Below are 22,803 nucleotides of genomic sequence, written 5' to 3'. Positions count from 1 at the left end.
TTAAATGTTGATGTTTAATGTTAATTGTAAAGAAAAGTAAACCATTTTGTTGTTTAAATTTGGTTCTTTGCAACTCATTCCAGGTTCTGCCCCACAGAACCCACAGAAGGAAGTTACACCAGCACAAGTCTGTGCTAGTTCCACAGGTGGATCTGCACCCCCAGATTGAGCTGTTAGTATAGCTTGGTGTTTTTCATTAAAATTCTGCAAAAATCTATTTTATGTTTGCAGAAAAGTAAGTCCCATTCATCAAGGTTCTGCTTCTCAAGATCCTTTGTTTTATAGACAAATTAAGCACGTCTCTCTGTTGCCAATCATAGCATTCATGATTTGGTTGTTATTAACAGTGCTGGAAGAAGGGGAGTAATTTTCTCCCCAGTGGGAGCTTACAGTATAATTTATTCTTCCTCTATTTTATCCTCACAACAACTACCTTATTAAGTAGATTAAGCTGAAAGAGAAAGTCACTAGTCTATAGCTTGTGGCAGACTCTAGTTTACCACTACACTACCTTGACTTTTTGTAGGCAAGCCACTACCTATATTTTGTTTAACTTTTGTTATCATATTTTCATAACAGTGCTGTAACAAAGATAAAATTAAAATAATGAGAGAGCCTTTGTAGTCAAAGTGCAAAGCAGTTCTTACTTCTCACACTCACATATACCCAATCAGATCAGAGGTGTATCTAGGGAAAATGTAGCCCAGTGTGCAATCTGAGTTTTCTGCCCCCCCCCTCACATATGGGAGGCTGCCCTCTCCCCCCCCCCTCCCGATCTTGCCAGAGAGAGAGAAATCTCTCTGTCTTGAAGTCAGTGTATGGACCCAGGGGAAGGAGGGGAGGGTGATCCCCCCCCCCATGACTGAGTGGCTGCTGCCGAGGGCATTTATTTATTTATTTATTCAACTTGTTATACTCACCACCCCCAAAAGGCTCTGGGCAGTGTACAGAAGATAAAGGATAACAATTAAAATCACAATCTAATAATTAAAACAAACTAAATACAGCCTCAATAAAAACAGAAAAACCTAACATTAGATAGCAATCCAAAAGAAATCTAACCCCCTGGGAGGGGACCAGGCACAGTACATTGGCAGCCAAGGATGATGGTATGTGGGGGAAATGGGGTGGGAGGCAATCAGCAACCAGCCCCCTGCCCCCCAAAAGCCTAGTGCAGGGGTCCCCAAACTATGGCCCGGGGGCCAAATGTGGCCCCCTGAAGGCATTTATCCGGCCCGCCAGGCATGGCGGCGATGGCTCCATTCATGTGCAGTGGGGGCTCGAGGGAGAGGAGGAATTGGCCCCTCTGGTGCAAGGGGCTCGCCCACCCCACCACCAGCACGAAGGATTGGGGGAGCGAAGAGGGCAACTCCTCTTCAGTCGGCGGGGAGGGAAGCAAAGCAGGTGTGGATTTCCTGTCCCTGGATGCCCAGGACGGCCCTGAGGCTCAGAGTGGGGGAATGAGAACAAACGTGCTTTTGAGAGGACAGGTGATTGTTGAGCCCCAGTCGGGGCAGGCTTTCTATCTCGAGGCTGGGGCAACAGATGTCGTGCTCCCCAAAACACACAGTCACCCACTGCGACTGCTTGAGCTTGAACAGGGCACTGAATCCGCTTCTGGATTCCCCAGCCCCTTGGCGCTTCCCGAGAACTGGCAGGAGTCTTCTGCAGGGGCTCGCATGAGAGGAAGGGGCCTTCCGCACTGGGTTGTTGTGCTTTCAGTCGCTCGTCTGCCTTCAGGCCCCCCACAACCTGTGAATGGGGCCACACACCTCTCCTCAGTGCCCCTGCCAACAAGGCCAGCAGAAAGCAAGCAGGGCGATCCCCACCCTCCACCCTGCGGGAACAGCCTGCAGTGGGCGTGGGAACGGGTCTCTGTGGCTTTGACTGTTGGAGTCTGCTGGACGGAAAACAGAGCCCTGGCGATACCAGGCGACCTTCGGGTCTGGCCAGATCCCGGCTCCCTTTGGGCTCCAATGGGCTCCTTTCTCCCCAACCAGCCACTATGCAACAAGGCAATGCCCACAGGTCTGCTCTTTTTCTGTGACTGGAGTTGCTGCTTTCTAAAGCATTGCTGATCACAGGCAGGGAAACATATTTCTTGTGGATATATATTACCTCCATGTAAGAAGTAGCCAACCTCTAGGGGAGGCCTGGAGATGTCCCAGGATTACAGCCGGACCTCCGTCAGGTGACAGAGACTCAATTCCTAGAGAAAATGACTACTTTGGGCCGGTGGAGAAACTCCCCACCCCAAACCCTTCTGCCAACTTCCTCAGATTGCACTCCCAAATCTCCATGAATTTTCTTCTGACCCAGAGTTGCGAAACCTTATACGTGCAGCAACACTTACTCTGCTCACAGCCCTTCCCTCCTCGGCTACTCCATGTAATTTGCTTCCTCAGGCTTCTTCTGTTCTGCCTTCCACTCCCATTTGGCATCAGCCAGGCTGGTGAATCGCTCACTGGCTGCTAGGGAGGAAAGAACCCAGGAAGATACCTAATCCTGGGTTAGATGGAATGCTTCATTGGGAAAGTTCTGCTTTTTTTACAGGGGAAGGTATTCCACAGCCTCCCCAACAATATTTGGAGCCCACCCTGTACTTGACATACTTTGGTCACTGCTCTAAAAATAGACCATGACAGAAAGGCTGAAAGGTGAAATCAAACATTTTACAATCATTTGTGCATAGGAATTTGTTCATACTTTTTTTTTAGTCCGGCCCTCCAACAGTCTGAGGGACAGTGAACTGGCCCCCTGTTTAAAAAGTTTGGGGACCCCTGGCCTAGTGGAACAGCTCCATTTTACAGGCCCTTCAGAACTGTCCAAGGTCCTGCAGAGCACTGATGGCTGGAGGGAGAGTGTTCCGCCAAGCAGGGGCCAGGGCAGTGAAGGCCCTGGCCTGGGTAGAGGCCAATCACATCATTGAGGGGCCAAGGACCACCAGCAGATTTGCCTCTGCGGATCACAGAGGCTGTCTCAGGACATATGGGGAAAGACGGTCCCATATGTCCCCCTGGGCAGTACGCCCGAAACAGACCCAAAGAACTTGATAATTATCAATTGATTGATTAATGCTATGACCAGCCAGGAGAGAATACGAAGCAATTAATTATGCTGAAACCAGAAAAGAAAATGGCTAAGGGAAAATAAACAGCCCTATAAACCTTCAATGTATATTTGTCTGCCCACATTGCACATCCAGTTCCTGCAATTGCATTTAATACCTTCATTATTTATTTGTTTGTTTGTTTATTCATATACCACCCTATCCCCTAAGGGCTTTATATACCACCCTATCCCCTAAGGGCTTTAAAAAAACTGCTACAAATGAGAAAAAAGAGGACCATAGGGAAAATAGCTGTAAGATGCCCCCTGCCAAGTGAACAGATCCTGAGTGAATGAATCATGTCAATTCAAAACTAAATGGCTGATGTGGAGACAACTGAGGTGAGGGTCTAAATGAAGGGAGCTGTGGTCACATCTGTGTAACAGCCCAGCTGTTAACTCTCTAAATAATGATACTTAATTGCAAACATTGAGAGGAGAGCTGGCTGGATAAGCTGAGGTTGCTATTATGATTTTTTAAATGAAAAAAAAATTCCTGTTCTCAGATGCATTTTTCTTCATATCCCAGAACAGAATCCTGACATTGAAACACATTCCAAAATATTCTGTAACTTTAGTAAGTCCTCAGAAAAAACTAACCAAAGTAGAAACATTTTCTTTACTGTTTGGACTGTGATTTCTTTTGTGTATGGCATGTGTATATTTTTTTATACTTAATTTATATCCCAGTGGGGGCCCAGAGCAGTTTACATCGTTCTCTTGACCTCCATTTTATTCCCAAACAACACAGTGTAATAGATTAGGCTGATAACTGATCCAAGCCACCCCTGCTCGGTATTCCATGGCAGAGTGGGCATTCAAACTTGGGTCTCTTAGATCCTGGTCTGACACTCTAATCACAAGACCATATACCATGTGTGTTTTACAGAAAAGACTGGAATGGAATAATATTGCAATCTGAATCACTGCAGACCAGACACATATCACGTGGAAATATATGGCTGTAATCTCTTTTGCCCTTGAGCTCGGCACACAGAGTTTGTGGGGTTTCTGACCAGGAAAAAATGTTCCTTTGTCATGTGTAAGAATAGTCATGCTGATGTATTCTTACTGGATATTGTCATGGTGAACACATTTCACTTCCCAAAGTATAGCAGTTCTAGTGTTAAAGACACAAAATATATAATGTTCCTAATAAAGTTACCATGTACTAGCAGGCCCCCAACAGCCTTTTACGACTAGCAGTGAATACCAGTGCCCCAGTTAAATGAATTCCTCTCTTTGCAAACTGCTGGGGATTGAATCTAGAATTTTCTGAATGCCACACATAGGCCCTGGGTTGCATAGCAGATTCTTTAGCACACCCATGTTGAAGTACCTTACAAAGATACCAATCAGTTTTATACATGTAAATTAAAAGTGTTTTTTTGTGTATCTTTTAAATCATGCTTTTTATATTAGATTTCTGAATGGAGTGCTAGACCTGCAGGAAGGTTGATTTACAATTCTATTCCAACCTTCCTGGGCTTTACAGCTCAGGAGTGATTCTAGCCATGATGGCTACGTAGAACAAATAGGACTATCATGTGCTGAAGTAGCCCATGATAAGAAACAATGGGAGAGATTAAAGCCATGTAAATATGGACCAGTTTTACAGCTCTTTTGTGTGGTACACAGTAAATTGTACTAGAGATTAAAAGCCAGATAAATACAGACCAATTTGACAGCTTTTTTTAATGTGACAAACAGTGAATGATATAGTAGAGATTAAAGCAAGGTAGATGTGGACTAACTTAACACATTTCTTACCCTCAATAAATGACACTCTCAAGATTAAAGCTAGATAAAGCACACACAACTGTAACAGCTTCCTTGTGTTTAATATTTAAATAAGGCACACCTAGGTTCATAGTCCAGTGAACTAAAAGCCATTGCTTTCTGTATATATACAAAAGATTGAGAAGGTACTTTCATTTATGCTTCCACACATTGTGGAAAGGACATTTTGAAACACCAATCAGAGCTTGTGGAGCTCACAATATGGTTTCAGCAAAAGCATATGTCATATATGTAAAATCTGAAGACAGTTCCCTATTTCTGAAAGTACAAGCGTGGAATAGTTGTAAATACATAATATGATCTATATAACTATTTCTTAAGTGTGGCGCAATCTGAGAATATCTAAATCCACACAGAGAAAGGACACTTTGCTGGACAAAAATCCCACCTAACTCACCCACTTCCTAAAACACTTGGGCTGATTCCACATGGATCAAAAACAGTGGTGTGAAAACAGTGTGAAAATGGTGTAAAGGGGTTTAAAACGGTGTAAATGGGTTTATACCGTTTTCACACTGTTTTCATACTGCTGTTTTTGACCCATGCGGAATCAGCCTTGGCAAATGACAAAAAAAGTGTAAGCGGACACCCAGGCATCCATGAGCACCACACTGGAGGCCCTGCTGCAAATGAGCACACAGGCCTTATTTACACACATCCAGTACATGGCTCTCTCCCCAACTCTCTTTCCTAATTACCCTGAGAGACAGCTCCAAGCCAGTACAAGTGGGTATTAAGCATGTAAATCTCTCACAAATCACTCCCAGCAAAGCATTTACCAAACAAATGTCAGCATCATCTCTCACCAAACACCTCCAGTGGAATCCACCCCCAAACAGCATCACTTTCAATGGTGTTTAAACTAGGGAGCCCAGATTCTTCTTTTAAATCCACCTTAAAGGAGAATCTGGGGTCCCCAGTTAAAACAACATTGAAAGTGATGCTATTTTGGGGTGGATTCTCCCCTACCCTGAAACAGCATCACTTTCAATGTTTAAACTGGGGACCTCAGATTCTCCCTTTAAATCTATGCCAAAGGGGGTGGATTTAAAAGAAGAATCTGGGGAAATTTGGGGGGTGCCTACTGTCAGAGGTGCAATAATTAAGCTAGCAGCACCAAAATTTCAAGGTATATTTAGGAGACTCTTCTGATGATACCACCCAGGTTTGGTGAAGTTTGGTTCAGGGGGTCCAAAGTTATGGACCCTCAAAGTTGTAGCCCCTATCTCCTATTCGCTCCCATTGGAAACAATGCGGGATGGGGGCACCCCCTTTGGGAGACCATAACTTTGGACCCCCTGAACCAAAACTCACCACACCTGGGTGGTATCATCAGGAGAGTCTCCTGCCTGAAAAATCCCTGAAATGTTGGTTCTGCTAGCCTAAAAACTGTGCCCCCTGCAGGCCACAAACTGAAAAAGCACTAAAAATTACAAAACACACACAAACAAACCTGAATTTTTTGCATGCCCATGTGACCAAATGGGGTGCCCGGGGACATTTGACTCCATATGTCCCCATGGCAGATATGCCCCTGCATACAACTATGGCTTTCTATACTCACTAGGTTAGATATACATTTATATAAACGGGAGATGCTCTTCACTACAGTGAGAGATGGAATTCTAACCTTCTCCTTGAATTCTGAGTAGCACTTGTAATTTGTATGTGAGAGGATTCCTATGTAAATTAAGAAGAAGAGGAGTTTGGATTTATATCCCCCTTTTCTCTCCTGTAAGGAGACTCAAAGGGGCTGATAATCTCCTTTCCCTTCCCCCCTTCCACAACAAACACCCTGTGAGGTAGGTGAGCTGAGAGAGCTCCGAAGAACTCTGACTAGCCCAAGGTCACTCAGATGGCATATGTTGGAGTGCACAAGCTAATCTGGTTCACCAGCTAAGTCTCCACAACTCAAGTGGCAGAGTGGGAGAATCAAACCCAGTTCTCCAGATTAGTGTGCACCTGCTCTTAACCACTACACCACGCTGGCTATATGATGGCATTAGAATAGCCCTGCAAAAAAGTATTTTATAATGGTATATATAAATAGTTTGCAACAATAAAATCTTACAGATACTTTGTTTTTCAGTCTTACTTCTAGTTTCATATTAAGTAAACTTGTGTAGAATATGGTAAGATTTAAACTAAAATATTATGCAGGTATGTCTAGACACCACAGTAAACAAGATGGCAAATTATTCAGTTTCTGACCATGAGAGGGCACTACAGGCCCTATAATTAACTGCTAATATTGCAGAACTATTCACAAGAAAAAAATGGTTGGGAGTTGATTTACATTGGAGTTTTCCATGTGACTGATGTTTCAGACTGATTGCAACCCCTCTGAAAGAATACTAACATGCACTCCAGACATTACTGATTGTTACTGACATGCTTGAAATATAGGCTAGAATGATTCCTGTAGGAAGGCTGTCTCTTAAAATGGGCAAGTATGGTATCCTAAAGCTAGACTTGAAGATAAATGAGCCATAGCAAGCTAATTTTTGTGGTGACAGTAAGAATATATTTTCAGTTTTTTGTTGAAGGCTTTCATGGCCAGAATCAACTGGCTGTTGTGGGTTTTTCAGACTGTGTAACTATGGTCTGGTAGTTTCAGCCCCTAACATTTTACCTGCATCTGTGGCTGGCATCTTCTTACCATGACGTGGCTCTGAAGATGCCAGCTATAGATGCGGGCAAAATGTTAGGAGTTAAAACTACCAGACTATGGCCACACAGCCTAAAAAACCCACAACAACCAATTTATTGTCATATGCCTTTCACAGCACTGGCTCTATTGGGATAGAGGTTTCCATTTAATAAAATACATTTAGTAAAATACTTATAAAGTACTGCAGAAAAGAAGTTCACAGATTCGACTGAACTAATTAACCTTCAGTTAAATAATTTCTGGTAGCAGTTACTGGTAAGATTTTTCTTTGCCTGAGAGGGATTGCAGAGGTCCCAGGTTAAACCCCCAGCATCTACCAGATTGTCCAGGGATAGGGCTGCCTTCCAACACCTGACAGCCTGCTCCATCCTTCTCCCTGTTGAAGATGCCCTCACAGGGACCACGGGACACCTCATAACTGGCAGCCCTGCCCTTGGACTTATTAGCAAGAGCAGAGACCTCTGGAAGGTCAGAAATTGTGAGAAACTTCAGAGAACTAGCAGGAGGGCCTGAACAACAAGAGCAGGCCTCAGCAATTCCATGGAGAAGGGCAGAGCCAGCACAGCCCTGACCAGGCTACAATCAGCAGTCTCAGAGAAAGGGTGGAGCCAGTACAACCCTGACCAGGATGCAATCAAGGAGGAGAACCAGGGAAACTGAAGGGCTAATCCCAGGCCAGCCGGGCTCGACAGACAGCCCACTGGCCACTAGTAGGCTGGAGCAGGGAGCTCCCCTGCTGAGAGGGATAAAAGGGAGTGGGGTGTGCCTTCCTCACCATCCACATGCGCTGAAGCCTTGTTGGGGATTGGCTGGGAGTGCATCATCACTACCTTGTCTTCTCTTTCCCACTTCAGCATACAGATGAGTCACTTTAGGGAAGTAAACAGGTTCTAGAAATCACATCAATGGGGACTATGACTCTTTTAGATAGTATATTAGAGATCAGGAGACTAGTCTGTGGTATAAAAGTACACAATGCAATAGGATTGTTAAATCTACGGTGGTCTGGGTCCAGCTAATAAATAGACAGCAGACCTTCTGGAAACCCAAAGTGTACTTCCTTGAATCCCAAGCAGGAAGAAATGTGGGATATATTTATATGTTAACTATGGGGCAATTAGAACTTTGAGTTTGCCCTCTAGACTGTTTGCCTTCATAAAGTCCATTGCTTGCCCCCCCCCCCCCCCCCCGTTCTTCTTTCCAAAAGCTCAGAGTGGCTTTCTAGCCTCACAACCTTAGGTAGACTAGGCCAATAGATCAGCTACTGAGACAGGAGTGTCCACAGGAAACAAATTACTTCATGAAGCACACGAATTGCTGCAAAGGTAGCAGCCATGTATATGGGAAAAGAAAGAATTTGGGGGAAGAATGGAGAGCAAGCTAATTTAGAGATTACTCTAGATCACTTACTAACTAGTTGGAAATGTGTTAAGTTACATAAATCAGTAAATTTAGGGTTCCAGGGAAGGCAAGTGTCCCTTAGTGCCCCTTCCCAGACAATGAGTATTACATGCATGGGTTGCCTGAGGTACTACAGAAGACTAACCCAAATAAAAGAGGTGAAACCAAACACGTATAGAAAGGTTTGTATGTTGATGCCTTTTTACAAACACAGTATCTGGTGCTATATTGATCAGACTTTCAATCTTCCCTGAATGTTCTATCCTAATTTAGGGATGAGCATGTGGTCTGAATATTATATCTGAGTTTTTGGTCTGAATATTATATCTCCAAAATATCTTATTGGTATCTGAACAATATTCAGGTTTTCTGGAATTGGTAATCAATTCTCGCCCCCACTCCCCACAAAAGAAATCTGGAAATCTTTGGGGTTGGCATTTTAAGACTTTCAGGGCTGTTTTTCTTCAATTTTTCAGGATTCCTGGGCAATGGGAAGATAAGGAGAAGGAGGTTATTATCTCAGGCAAGGGAATCAGGGAGATCACTAGAACTCTCTGCCCATTCATAAATATTTTCTCGCAACCCTCCATGGCTCCCTGAAAATGGACAAAGATAATTAAAAGTAGGTCTGAAGTTTGACTCCATTTCAGGGCTGGACTTTTTTGAACGGCTGCTACTTGCTACTGCTGTGGTCTTTGCCTGGGCTTGTGCTGCCTATTCTGACTCCAGTAGCAATACATTCAGTAGCAGTGTGCTTGGTCCAGTTTAACAGGTAGCTTGGAAGCAAACTGACATACAAACTGGTTGAACCAGCAAGGTTCTCTTAGCCCAGGGCTTAAGTATCAGATGCCCCACAGTTCCTGAGTGTTGTCTGGCCAGGGTTTGATTGAAACCTGAACCTGTGGAACACTATGTGCACTTAGGCTGTGATCTGCTTCAGTTGCTGGAACACAAGCTGCCAACATGGCTCCTGTTGTTGCTGAATTGCCTCCTTATGGGCATGCTGTCCCTGTCACTGTCACCTGGTGGCAAGAGAACTTGAAAGGCTAGTAGTCCAGGACTTGGGCCTACAAAGCACGGGACTGGCTGCCCTGGATTCCAGTATGTTGTCTGTATTCTTGAACCCTTCAGAATTTGGTCCAACGGAGGTCTCAGGATCCAGGAGCTATGGATTTGGAAGAGATTCTGGATCTGGAGGTGGTGCATAGTGGTGTTGAGTATCCCCTGAACCTTCTAGTCTTCCCTCAGAAGGTTTCTGGCTCCTCCTGGTCATCATCTCAGGGGGGATCGTGATACTATCTGCTTGGGAAGACCTTATTGTTCTGTCTGCACCTTCAGGACTGTTTTTCCCACAGTGGATTTTATTTGGCTTGGATTTGCTGGTTTGATATTGGCTGTGTAGGCTTTGCCATTTAGATCTGGGGTTCTGTGTTTTGAGATTGATTCTGTTTGCATTTGGAGTCTTTTGGCCAGTGGTTGCTGTTATGTCTTTGACTGTTGGCTTTCTTACCCTTGAGGAACCATGGATTTTTTTCCCCATAGAAAACTATACAAACAAGTAGGATGGCTGGGTGCACATTGCCAAGGGGCTTGTAGAATGGCCTGGGACCAGGCTAAATGTGAGAGCACCTTCTGCCAAATAGATCCAGGGGCTGAGGTCACTGCGGGGGGGGGGGGGGCTGCTGAGGGTCACTTCCTTCTTTGAGGTGAGGGGGTGGGGGCTTTCTCTGCGATAGCTCCCGTTTTATGGAATGCCCTCCCATTAGAGGTCTGACAGGCACCGATGTCAGATTCCTTTTGGTGCCTGGTTAAGACTGTCATTTTTGCCCAGGCATTTGACTGATTAAAGTCATCTACCCACAGACCACTGACTTTCTTGGAATGTGCCCTCCACCTGCACCTGTGGCAGGGGTTAGGGATGTGGTGGGTTTTTAGGTAAAGATAATTGTTTTAGGTATATTTTTAGGAGTTTTTATCTGGTATATGATGTTTTTATTGTAAAATTGGATTATCTTAGACTTTGTAACCCACCCTGGAATGTATTTCAATGGTGGGATTGAAATCCACTAAATAAAGAAATGAGATGCCTTAATCCAATTTGCTTGAAACTTGGGGGGGGGCGGGGGGCGGGTAGGGGTATTTAGTAGACAGCTAGGATCAGGTTTCTTGCTATTTTTGTTACTATTTCCATGACAAACATCACTCCAGCTTCCCCCCCAAAAAAGAGTCCCCCATAAGAAATAACAGATCCCAAAATTTTAGAATCCCCACAAACCCAAATCCAAGTTCTGAAACAGTATTGAGAAGCTAACTAGGAATACCAGTATGGATACCATTCTTGAAATGCAAATTCAAAAATATATAATTTGTTTGCAAGTAATTCTGCCCAAAAAATCTATTCGATTCACCATGTCATGGAGCAGGGTGGTAGCTCAATGAAAAGGCCAACTTAATGAGCAACGGCCGCAAAAAGGGAAAATGCCATGTCAGGAATTGAAATTAAAGTGGCCAATATTGTAATACCCTCGTATAAATCTGTGGTGAAGTTGCTGTGTTCAGTTTTAGTTGTTCCATCTCTAAAATGACATCACAGCTGGGATAAGTGTAGAAAGGAACATCCAAAAAAATCAAAAGGAAAGAACACTTTGAATCCACAAATCTTCCTCTGCTGGTAGAAAACACAACAGGGTAGCATTTTTGTTGATTCCCTCCTCACACTGCAGATCCCAAGAGAAGCATTTTAGAGAGCTTGGTTGACTACAACATGATGAAGGGAGAAGGCAGGAAAGTTCTGTTCTGTCGCCATACTTTTTATTCAAACCAAGAAAAGACTAATGCATTGGGGTTCTTTAGTGCAGAAACGTAACTAAGAGGAAGCTGATAGAGGTTTTTAAAAATACACATCATGGAGAAAGTGAACAGAGAGGCTGTAACAGTTCTAGTCACCCAATGAAGTTGATGAACAGTGGATTCAGTACCAACAGAAAGAAGTACTTCTTCACATAATGTATAATTGCTTTATAGCATTCATTAACACAAAATTAACCTAAATGTCTTTACAAGGTGGCTAAATTCATGAAAAATGGGTGTATCAGTAGTTCCTCACCAGCATAGCTGAATGACGCTTCCACGCTCAGAAGCAGGTTATCTACTTAGTCACTAGTGGGCAGCAGAGGAAAATCTGCCCCTTCATGCCTTACCTATGGACTTCCTAGAAACAGTTGGTTGTGGTGGGTTTTCCGGGGTGTGTGGCTGTGGTCTGGTAGATCTTGTTCCTAACATTTCGCCTGCATCTGTGGCTGGCATCTTCAGAGGTGTATCACAGAGAGAAGTCTGTTACACACTGTGTTTAGAAACAGGTCGGACTGCACTTACATTCAGTTTGAGCAGACAGTGTGTAACAGACTTCTCTCTGTGGTTGTGGTTTTATGGCTCTTATTTGCTTCAAGCATTGCAAATAGGAAATGTTTATGAATATAAATTTTAATACACAATCACTGATAAGAAAAAGAGATGTTAATGCAATACTGATGGGCAGCCCAATTCTCATGGCTCCAGTGGCCAGGGTTGGGTCCACTTCTGTGGCACTGTGCTGCCTTCAGAGAACTTCCAGGTAGTACAGGGAGGCAGCAAAAGGGGGAAAAACCTTGAAAGCTCTCAATAGCTATGAACAGATACCATAAGTCCAAGGCTTGTGCCACGGCATCCTCAGCTTGAAAGCCCAGATGAAAGCCAACTAAAGTTGGGTCAAGCCCTGGAAATGCACTGGCTTACTGTGGCAGTGCCCACTTCCAGGTTTGGCCACTGCAGAGCTGGCGTTCCCAGATGGCCACTGCAGAGTGGGGTTCCCAGATGCTAGCAGAGGGGGCAAACACGCTGGCATGGCCCTCTACTGTTCCCAGATGTTGTTTTATTCCACCACCCCTGATTGACCCATTAATGTTCAGTGAAGAAATATCTCCCAGTTGCTAGGGTGGAGTTCGACTTCTCTGTCATGCCTGATGCAATCCTTCAGAGTTTCCTTTGAATCATTTCATGCCTAGCCATCGTTTCCACTTTTCACTGGCTGCATAGTTTTTTGATGACAAGGCTCAAGTTGCACAAGTTATTGGGTTCTTTCATCTTAAACTTTAGCCAGACTCATATGGCAATGACACATTTAGCAAAGTATGTCTCAGTCAGGCAAAAGGTCACAGCACAATGTGATGTTGAAGATTAAAATAGTCTTAGTAACAAAGGACACAGTAGAAACACCATGGCAGGAGAGCTCGGTATAAAGATAATCTATTACACATTACTTATCACTGGAGAGTAAAGCCATGGAGGAACACACTTCATTTAAAACTGTGGTTTATTGAACTAACGATGGTTCATGCTGCAAATGATCAAAACCGTCCAGAGTCTGCTTAAAAATCCAACTTTGTGTGCTGTCAGTGAGACCAATAACTGCCACACTGACGTAGGGCTTTTGTGCACTTGCTGCTAGCCACATGGCTGTTTGCTTTGCAGGTTTTTTCTCTCTCTTTTGTTTAAACAGGGTTTCTCCTGCTACAAAATGTCCCAAGCCAAGCCACCATTTTGCCCACCCACTATTTCCTTGGTCTTTCTGTGCAACCTGTCACCTTTTGGAGTGGCCGGGGGGGGGGGGGGCAGTCTGTGTACTAGCATTACTTTGCTAGACTATAAATCTCATGTCAGTTTCAAGGGTCTATTGTTCAAGTGATAGACCCAAAGCATTTAATTTTTTTTTAAAAAAGGAAGCCCTTGAATTAGTCTGAAATGCTGGTTCAGAGAGTGGTAGGAAGTGCGGTTGGATGGGTGGGGGAAGGGGGGAGAAGTGAGAAAATCCAAAGAAAGTGAAATGCTCTCCCTGCAAAGGTGGGGGGAGGGAGAGTCACACTTTGCCAGGTTTCAGAAGCTGTGGAGATTTTCTGAGATCCCAGTTAGTTTTGAAGAAGGAGAAAAGTGAGTATAACCAAGAATCCAATTTGAAGGGAATGTATGTTCAATGCAAAAGAGAACACTAGTGCATAAACTGCCCTAGTTTCCTTTACAGAAACTGGTCTGATTGCAACTGAAATGTTGGTGAATATTGCTCAAGACACAAACACATGTTTGGACTTAGGCTCAAGCATCAGTGGGCAACAGGTCATAACAGAAACCCTCCTAGTGGTTTGGAATATGATTTAGACAGTTACTCAATTCCCTCCCCCCTCCTTATTTGTACTTTGTTCCCAATGAAAGGGATCAAAGTACTCCATTTGAAAGCGTGATGAACATAAACTGATGTTCTGAGTGGAAGTTAGCTCACAGCAGCCGATAGGAGAAAGTCTCTCAAAAGACTGTGCACATGTTTTGTGGTGGTCCAAAGGTTATTGTGTGTAAATTGGGTGAAATGCCAGTTCTTTGTTTGCAAGTGACTTGGCAACGTAAATCAGTGAAACAGATGGGAGCACTCCACTTGAGAGTGCCTGGAACACAAACAGACCTCTGAACCAGACATCAGTACACAGGAAAGAGACAGCTTCCCAAGGCTCTTGGCACATGGTGTGGCATAGCCCAAAGCTTAATTTGGAGTATAGACATTCAGATTCCAAATTTGTATTTGTCCTCCCCTCAGTCTTAGTGGCGGTGCGCTGATTATTCATTCAAATACTTTTAATCCAGGTTTTACATAACATTCAAAGCAATTTTGAAAAATATGTAAAATGTACAGTTCATCAACATGAATCAAACTAAAATGTTTACCACATGGAAAAGGGAAAAATAAAAAATATATAGAGCAGCAGTCATTAAATATCTAACAACAATAAAACTGCTTAAGTGTCAATTATAAATATGGTAATATGTTGATGGAGGCATAATGGTTGGATTTCACAATATCTTTACCTTGTGAAGATTCTGGCTATTGTTTCATTATAAAAGGCACAAGAATTGTACACATATTATCTGATTACTTATATTTGTGCTATTTTTTCTGATCTGGCCACTGATAACATGACCAAGAGAAAAAGGAAGGAGTTAAAATGGACATCCAGCATATTCCCTTGTCTTCCACAGTTATTGCTTATGAAGTATAAGGAGACCTTGGGACTTCTGCAAATCGTGTAGAGATAAAAATAGTCTACAAAGGATATAACAATTAAGGTGAGTAGAGGCTGTGGTCTCTAAATTATCTTTGTTGTTCCTCCAGGGTCAGTGGCTAGTCACTACATGAGACAGAATGCTGGATGAGATAGACCACAGCTCTGATCCAGCAGTACTCTTCTTACATTCTCAAAAGATGAGTGTTTGCATAAGTCACTTTTTACCTTGAGTTATTTCCCAAAAAAAGGCAGGTGGTCTTTGTTCACTGAAAAAAGAGTTGATGATGTTCACACTCTCCCCATAGATTTGTGTACACTTTTACTAAGACTGGAGTCACATGGAAAGAGACAATAATGCTGGAAAAAGTTGAAGGTAGCTGGAAAAGAGAAAGACCCAACTTGAGATGGATTGATTCAATCAAGGAAGCAACAACCCTTAGTTTTCAAGAGCTGAGCAATAGGACTTTGGGGGGGGGGTGTCATTAATTCATGTCATTGCAATAAGTCAAAAGCAGCTTGATAGCATTTAACACGCACATATATTTAATGCACTTTTCAGTTTTTCTTCCTCTGTTAATCTGTGTGTAAGATTTAAGTTCAAGAAATGTATTTGATATCAAACTTCTTATATGGTCTTCAGTATATTCATAAACATGGTCTAAGCTCATCTGAGCCTTTAGCTCAGTATAGGGGACCATATACCATTTCTGATTATTATGTAGAGTATACTGAATTGCTTCCCCTTCTGCTTTCTCTTTCTCTCAGTCCCCCTAAACTTCCTTTTGAGTTTACACATTGCACATATATGTGAGAGTCTTTGTATTCACACTGCAGTGGGCTTTCTAGTATTTGGTGATATTCTGCTTGCCTGCAGAAGTGTATTTTATCTATATATATAAAAAGCTAACAGTGACTTTGTTAGTCACCCCCTAAAGCCAAAACGGCTGGACGAATCGCCCCCAAATTTTCACATTACGTCCCTCCCTGTTGCGGGCAGGTAATCAGACCTTCAAATCGCTGAAAGTCCATACCTGAGCCAGGTAAAACATCTTTTTCCTGGCGCACCAGGCCATGAAGCTGGCGGTGTTTAACTGTCACCCTTAGAATGTTCGTGCAGCATGTCTGTGACCTGAGGGGTTGGTATGCCCTTACAATGTTCACGCAGACGGCCAGAGATGAGCAGTTAAAACAGTAAATAGGTAATACTGTTAGGTAATACGAGTGGAAGTGAAACACATACACACTTTGCCATGTGAGACATCAGGTAAGGTTCCCCCCCTCACACACAGGTAACTTTCACTCTCTGTGCCTCACCCACTGCTACCACACAATACACATACTCTCATACACATCCAGCTCATCCTCACACCCCTCACATCCAACCACTACTTACCCACTTCCTCACCCATATTTGCCATAGCTCTCTTTTACAAAAGCGATTCGCACTCTGGACAGTTCCGTTGTGGAATGGAAAGGTTTACCTTATGCTAAAAAAAAGACACCACCATATAACAATGTGAATTGAAAAGGGAAAGAGGGATTCCATTTGACCACTCCAAAAGGCTATGCTGCAGATCATTGGACCTGCATGGACATCTGGGTGCGTTGCGGACTGTGATGAGAAGGACAATTGCCACAGCAACGTGTGGCCAGGCCCCGCTAGTATCCTAATAAGTTACATTTTGTGTCATTATTCTGGATCTCAGTGTTCTATTCCACCAACCTAGGGTCCTTGGTCGATTCCCCACAGGAGAAATATCCTGGGATTGGACGGGACCATAAAATATCAGTACCTTTTGATCCTGGTCTGTTCCTCCCCACTACAGCATGTCTGCAGAGAGGTCTCAAGTTGAAACTGGGATCAAGACGACCACCTCCTTTCCATGAGGCCGGGATCAGCTCGGTGGCTCTTTTGTTGCTAGTTCATGATTGGCTGTTGCTTTGGGGTGGGAACGTGAATGAACATTCCCTTTTTTGTTTTGTTTTTCCCTAATGGCTATGTAGCTACATTGTCACAAAGCATAGAGCGTCAGGAGGTGTATTGAATGTCAGTTTTTTCCCCTTGCATGGTCATAGCTTTGTAGCCAAGAGGAACATATAAAAAAGGCACATTCCTGTCCGCCCTGAGTTCCCCATTTTGAGCATGCCCAGGCCACTGTGCTGTGATTGGCTGACAGCTCAAATGGAGACTCAGGGCAGGGAAAAAAAACACAGGACGGTTCCCCACAATTGTTACCGACCTCATCCTGGGATTCTCAAAAAACACCACCTGGCAGTTTTTGAAAATCCTGGGATGAGGAGGATATCACAGGACAGGGCCAAGACAGGGCCGAATTTGGCCTGGGAACCATGGGGAGTCCCTCCTTGAACCAGGTTGCTTACTGTGTGTTTCCCGGGATATTTCCCCCATGGGGAATCAACTTTTATCTCTTAGTTTAAATGTTGCTTTCGAATTATGTGTGCATCACCCCCTCTCCCTTTTATGCCAGGTGTTGAACCATGAAATTGTAACCTCTTTTGTAGGACTGAGGACCAAACTAAACAACATCACATTTCTGAGTTCAACACAAGGAGGCATCACATTAGAGTTTATTTGTTAATTTTCAAAGAGTCTTAGGAGGTTTTAAGAGAGAAGTTAGAGGAAGAAAATCAAGATTAGCCCTGTCCTGGCAGGGACACTTAGGAAGTTACATTAGCAAATTCTTTGGTTTAGCGAGGCAGATAGTCCAGGGCTGGAGGTGAGAAGATGGCTTTCCAGTAATAGGTATTGTCTTTGCTTTAATCCCTTTAGGAAGGGAGTGGCAAACTATTTTGCAAGGCAGATATGGATGATGACTAGTGCAGACAAGATTTTCCATGCTTGTAGGTACACTACCCAATGCAGAGAATGGGCTCCCAATCTTGGCACTGCACTGCTAGGCACTCCAAGGGTTGACAGGAAGGATAGAGACACTGTTGTCTTAGAAACAGAGACCCCCCTCCATACTTTGGATCAGTCTGATAACAGGTTAGACTCCATGGGATTTGGAAAAGTTTTAAAAAACATTGCACCATATGCCAGTATTGGACTCAGGGATGCAGTATTGTCTAATTTGGCCCAGAGAGATGATTCTCCCACATTTAATTAAAACTCAATAATAGGCTTTATTCACATGTATACGTATCTTCCCAGCCGTGAGTGAAAACCATACTTGATTAAGAATAGTAGCTTATGGATTTAGCATGAGAAACAATTACATCAGCATAGCTTGTAAGTTACTACCTGGTTTTTGAATCCTGCTCTCTTTATGCCTTATGTTCCTTACTGTCTCATATACACGTGCTTTCCTTCTGCTGGATCATGCAGTCAACAGATAGCCATCTGTGCAAACAACACTTGTTTGAATTAGCAGGCTTCTGAACTTTAGCCTACAACAGCTAATGAGACACAGCTTAGTCTCTGTTTTGTGCAGCTAAAAGTGTAGTGCAGATTAACCAGGTTCATTTGCTTTCTGACACACGACTCAGTTGTGCAATGACCCCTTAAGCTGAAAAGAGGAGGTGCAGCATCTGTGCTGATATTGATATGTTTCCATGAGATTCACATCTGGCCTCTCTGGGCAAGAGAAACTGAATTTAGTGAGGAGAGTGAGGAAGATTATAAACAGGGCCTGGAACAATTATACATCATTTCCTATTACAGCAGATTCTCAACTGGTGTCAGTCAATGGAGTCAGGATACCTATACTTAGGTCGATTCCACACAGTCCAAATATCCCGGGTTGAGCAAAGGAAATATCCCAGTTTAGCCAAGAAGTTTGTACGGTTCCTGATCCTAAAGAGGGTTTGTCCCACGATATTTCCGTCATCTGAGGTTTTTCAAAAACTGCTAAAATGTCTATCTTTTCCCAAAATCCCACGTTGAATCGCTTCCATGCAAATGGGAGCAAAACTGATTTCCTTCTCCCCACCCCACCATCTGATCTCCCTGCCTTACATCATGTCAGTTTCATTTCTGCTGTGTTGCAGCCTGCCCTTTCTGAAACGTCCCCCAAGCAAGTTTTCTGCCCTTTGACAGCTCTTTCAGGAGGCAAGCAAGTTAGCCCATGCGGGAAAGCACGAGTGCTCACCCCATTTTAGCTTGCTCTTGCCAAGGGCCGCTTGCTAGCCAAGCTGCAGCCCAGCCACCCCAGTTCTGCAGCTCTGGGCTCACATTCCCAATGGGGTCGGGGCGGGGGGGGGGAGAAGGGGAAAGCGCTTGACTGGCAGGATGCTTTCACCATGTAACAGCCCCACAGACTAGTCAAATATTATTTGGTATATTGGGGTGGGGGAAGTGTCTCGTGTTGTGGTTTCTTGCACACCTTAAAATGTGGATGGGACATAGTGCTCTGCCCAGTATTGGTCAAAAGTTTGTACTTTGTATAGCACAACTTGCTTGCCATGTTGCTCACTGCACCGTCTCCTTTCCAAAGCTAGAGAAAAGGTATGTGTGTGTCCTGTTTGGTTTTCCTGCACTTGCTGTGGATCCGGCAATCAGAAGCCTTGAGCGGGGGAGAGTGCCAATCAGAATGCAGCACACTGGGGATGTTAGAGCATGTGTGCTGTATCTGTGTTGTAAAAACAAAAAAAAGCTGGACTCGTGAGAAAGAAAGGGTATTTCCTTCCAATCTTAACTCAGTTCCTTCACAAAAGCAGGCACCCATGCAAAGGGAGAAACTGGGCTAAAATAGACCCAGATTTTTAAATATTGAATGTAACCTGGTATAATTATGCTGTGCAGAATTGACCCAAGAATGGAGTTTATAGTCCCAGTGTAAATCCCGAGCAATCTGTTGGGGCAGGGGCATTCATAGGAAGACTGAGCTATAGTCCCCACTGATATTTTATGTGACATCTTTCATGCTGTACTTTGGCAGAAGTGCAGCAGTCCCATAACAGTTCAGTGTAATCTACCTTGATCTTGACATCATCATGTATACTTTGATCAGTGATGGTGAATAAGTTGTAAAAATTTGCAACTTCAGATTTGGAACATTGTAACTGGTATTACTGAATTGCCATAATATTTCATCACTCATTAATGGTAATCTAAAAGATCAAGGTTGCTGACAGATGTTAGTTTATTTCATGGCGTGGACACCAAAGATGAATAAAAAGGAAAACCATTACTCACCATTTACCCTCCACCATGTGCTCAGTGAAGAATGGATAGGATGAAAAAATGTAAGGCTGGTTGGTTAATTGATTTTAAAGATGCCTGTCCGCCATTATATGTCTCAAGCATAATGGGCATTTAATTTACAGGGAATCTAGACAGACAACTACATTCCCTTTCAAAGTGCGCAGCAAGCCATGCATGTCTCAATAAGTCCTCTGTCTCCTAGTGCAGAGGTCCCCAATGTAGAGCTCATGGGCGCAATGGTGTCTGGCAAGACCTTTTCTGGTGCCCACCAAACGTTTTTAGGAAGTGGGAGGCATGAGTAGGTATTGTACTTACTGACGCTTCTGATTGACTATAAAAGATTTGCTTGACTATGCAGATTTTTTAAAAAATGTTGCTTTGACAGCAGCTGTCACCACAGCTTAAGGATCTGCACCGTGTTATTAAAGCAAAACTGTGGCAATCATTTTGTGGTTGTCTCTGTCTCCTTGGACAGCCATTTCATGGCAGCCATATTGTTACTGCTCCCACCGTAGCATGTCAGACTTATGACTGCAGGCTCAAAAAGTTTAGGGACTCTTGCTCTAGCATCTTTAAGACAATATAGCAATATAGATGTTATAGCAAGAACCATATTAGTGACACTTTAAAATACTTGCGTTGTTTGCTCAACACTGGGCTCAACTTTTAGCTTTTGCTGGGCTCAACTTTTAGCTAATGTATTCACGCTGTTAAATAATTCTGGTATCTTTCCAGACAGTTGGCTCAATTCCCTTTTTATCCCCGTTTTCAAAAAAGGCACAACTGATCAACCTCAAAATTACAGACCAATAAGTCTCCTCTTCACCATAGGTAAGCTTTATGCAAAATATCTTGAAAGAAAATTGGTTTCCTGGCTGCAAAATAAAGATGTCTTGGGGCCTGGACAAATTATTTTTTGTTGTGGTAGATCTTCAACCAACCACTGCCTGATCCTGGCTTTCCTAGCTAAAAAGTACCTTAACATAGGACAGAAAAGGCTGTTTCAGTGTTTTTAGACCCCAAAGGTGCATTTGATGCTGTATCCAGAGACCTATCATGGAAAAAACTTGCCAAAACAGAAATCGATTCTCACCTACTCATCCTCTTGCACAATTTGCATTTAGAAACCTCTTGCCAAGTGAAGTATTCTCCTAATGATTTATTGACCCCCAAGATCCCAATAAGTAAGGGAGTAAAGCAAAGCTATGTTTTAGCCCCACATCTATTCAACCTGTTAATCAACGATCTAGCATTGCACCTAACAAGAAAAGATGGTCATCCTCTAAAAATGTGAAAACAACATTTCCCCCTACTTTTCTTTGCGGACGATGTAGTAGTCCTTTCCCATACTCATATCGGCCTTAAGCGCCATCTACATGCCTTCATAAATTACTGTCACCTCAATTCTCTTACAGTTAATTTTGATTAATCTAAGTAGTGATTTTTTTCAAAGAGGTGAAAGCACTTCAAATGGAGATTTGAAGATGCAGAGATCGAGCATGTTAAAAAATTCAAGTACTTAGGACTGACCTTTAGTTACATCTGAAGTGGTCACTCCACAGAACTCAAACTATCAAATTAGCTAAGTATACAGCATTGGCAGTCTCAAACTTCTATTTCCATCAACCAACCTCTATTTCCACCAAGGAACCCTGCTGCAACCACCATTTTCAATGTGGAATTCATCCCACACTTCTATGAGGAGTCTCTGTGTGGATCCACACTTTTAACAACATGGCTGAATATTCACAATATTCATTTTCTCTGCCATATAATGGGAGTGCCTAAATGTGTCAGTTATTTTACCAATTGTGCAGAAATTAAACAATCCTTTGTGAAAACCAAAACCTGGACAGTTACAGTTAAATATTGGCTGAATGTAACTTTAAACTCTGAGTTTGCTCTCAGTGTTAGAAGGCATTTATGAATCCAACTGGAACAGAAAAAATCTTCATATGAGCAGATCTATTGACATTGACCTTGGCTATTTGGTTCAGACTGACCAATATAGCCTATTGAGGACAATAACTCGAAGACTTTGTGACCTTGAAATAGTAACACTATTTTCTCATGAACTGAAATTTTGATCCTCCCAATTTTTAGGTATTCAGTTTAATCACAACACCAATTTATCCTGTTTATCTACTCTTGAACTACCTTCCCAGAAATGTGCCTTTATGATAGCAAAATTGAATTCCTTCCAATCATCTGTTCTTTCTGGAAGATTTCTTCATGTTCCATATTCCAAACAACTCTGTGTACGTGGGGGGAAATATGCCAAATATTGTTGGACTGCCAGCTTTACACTGATCTGTGAGAGAAATGAATCACCCACTAATACAAATTAAAACAACCTGAATTAAACAGAAGCTTATCAGATAAGGACTCAGTTTTTACCAGCTCTGTTGTTAAATTCGTCTCACTGGTATTAAAAACCAAAGCTTGTCATAAACTGGAATAATATGGCTGAGCTGTGCAACTATTAATCCCTCTTTTACAATTTATTGATTTTACTGTTCAACAAATTTTATTTTTGTATGCCAATAAAGGGTTCTGAATTCTAGATATTTGGC

The 22,803-nt window shown here is 43.0% G+C and overlaps 1 long non-coding RNA gene across 1 annotated transcript; it reads left to right on the top strand.

Moving 5' to 3' along the window:
* The first annotated feature begins 5,161 nt into the window (after nucleotides 1-5,161).
* Nucleotides 5,162-22,497, top strand: LOC125436678. The gene is made up of 3 exons (XR_007245106.1): nucleotides 5,162-5,172; nucleotides 6,582-6,592; nucleotides 22,396-22,497. It is a non-coding gene; the product is annotated as an uncharacterized LOC125436678 (long non-coding RNA).
* The last annotated feature ends 306 nt before the right edge of the window (nucleotides 22,498-22,803 follow it).

The sequence above is a fragment of the Sphaerodactylus townsendi genome, linkage group LG07, assembly GCF_021028975.2.
Source record: "Sphaerodactylus townsendi isolate TG3544 linkage group LG07, MPM_Stown_v2.3, whole genome shotgun sequence".
Classification (NCBI taxonomy): domain Eukaryota; kingdom Metazoa; phylum Chordata; class Lepidosauria; order Squamata; family Sphaerodactylidae; genus Sphaerodactylus; species Sphaerodactylus townsendi.
The sequence above is the reverse complement of the archived record's forward strand: the minus strand, read 5'-3'. Positions and strand labels throughout refer to the sequence as shown.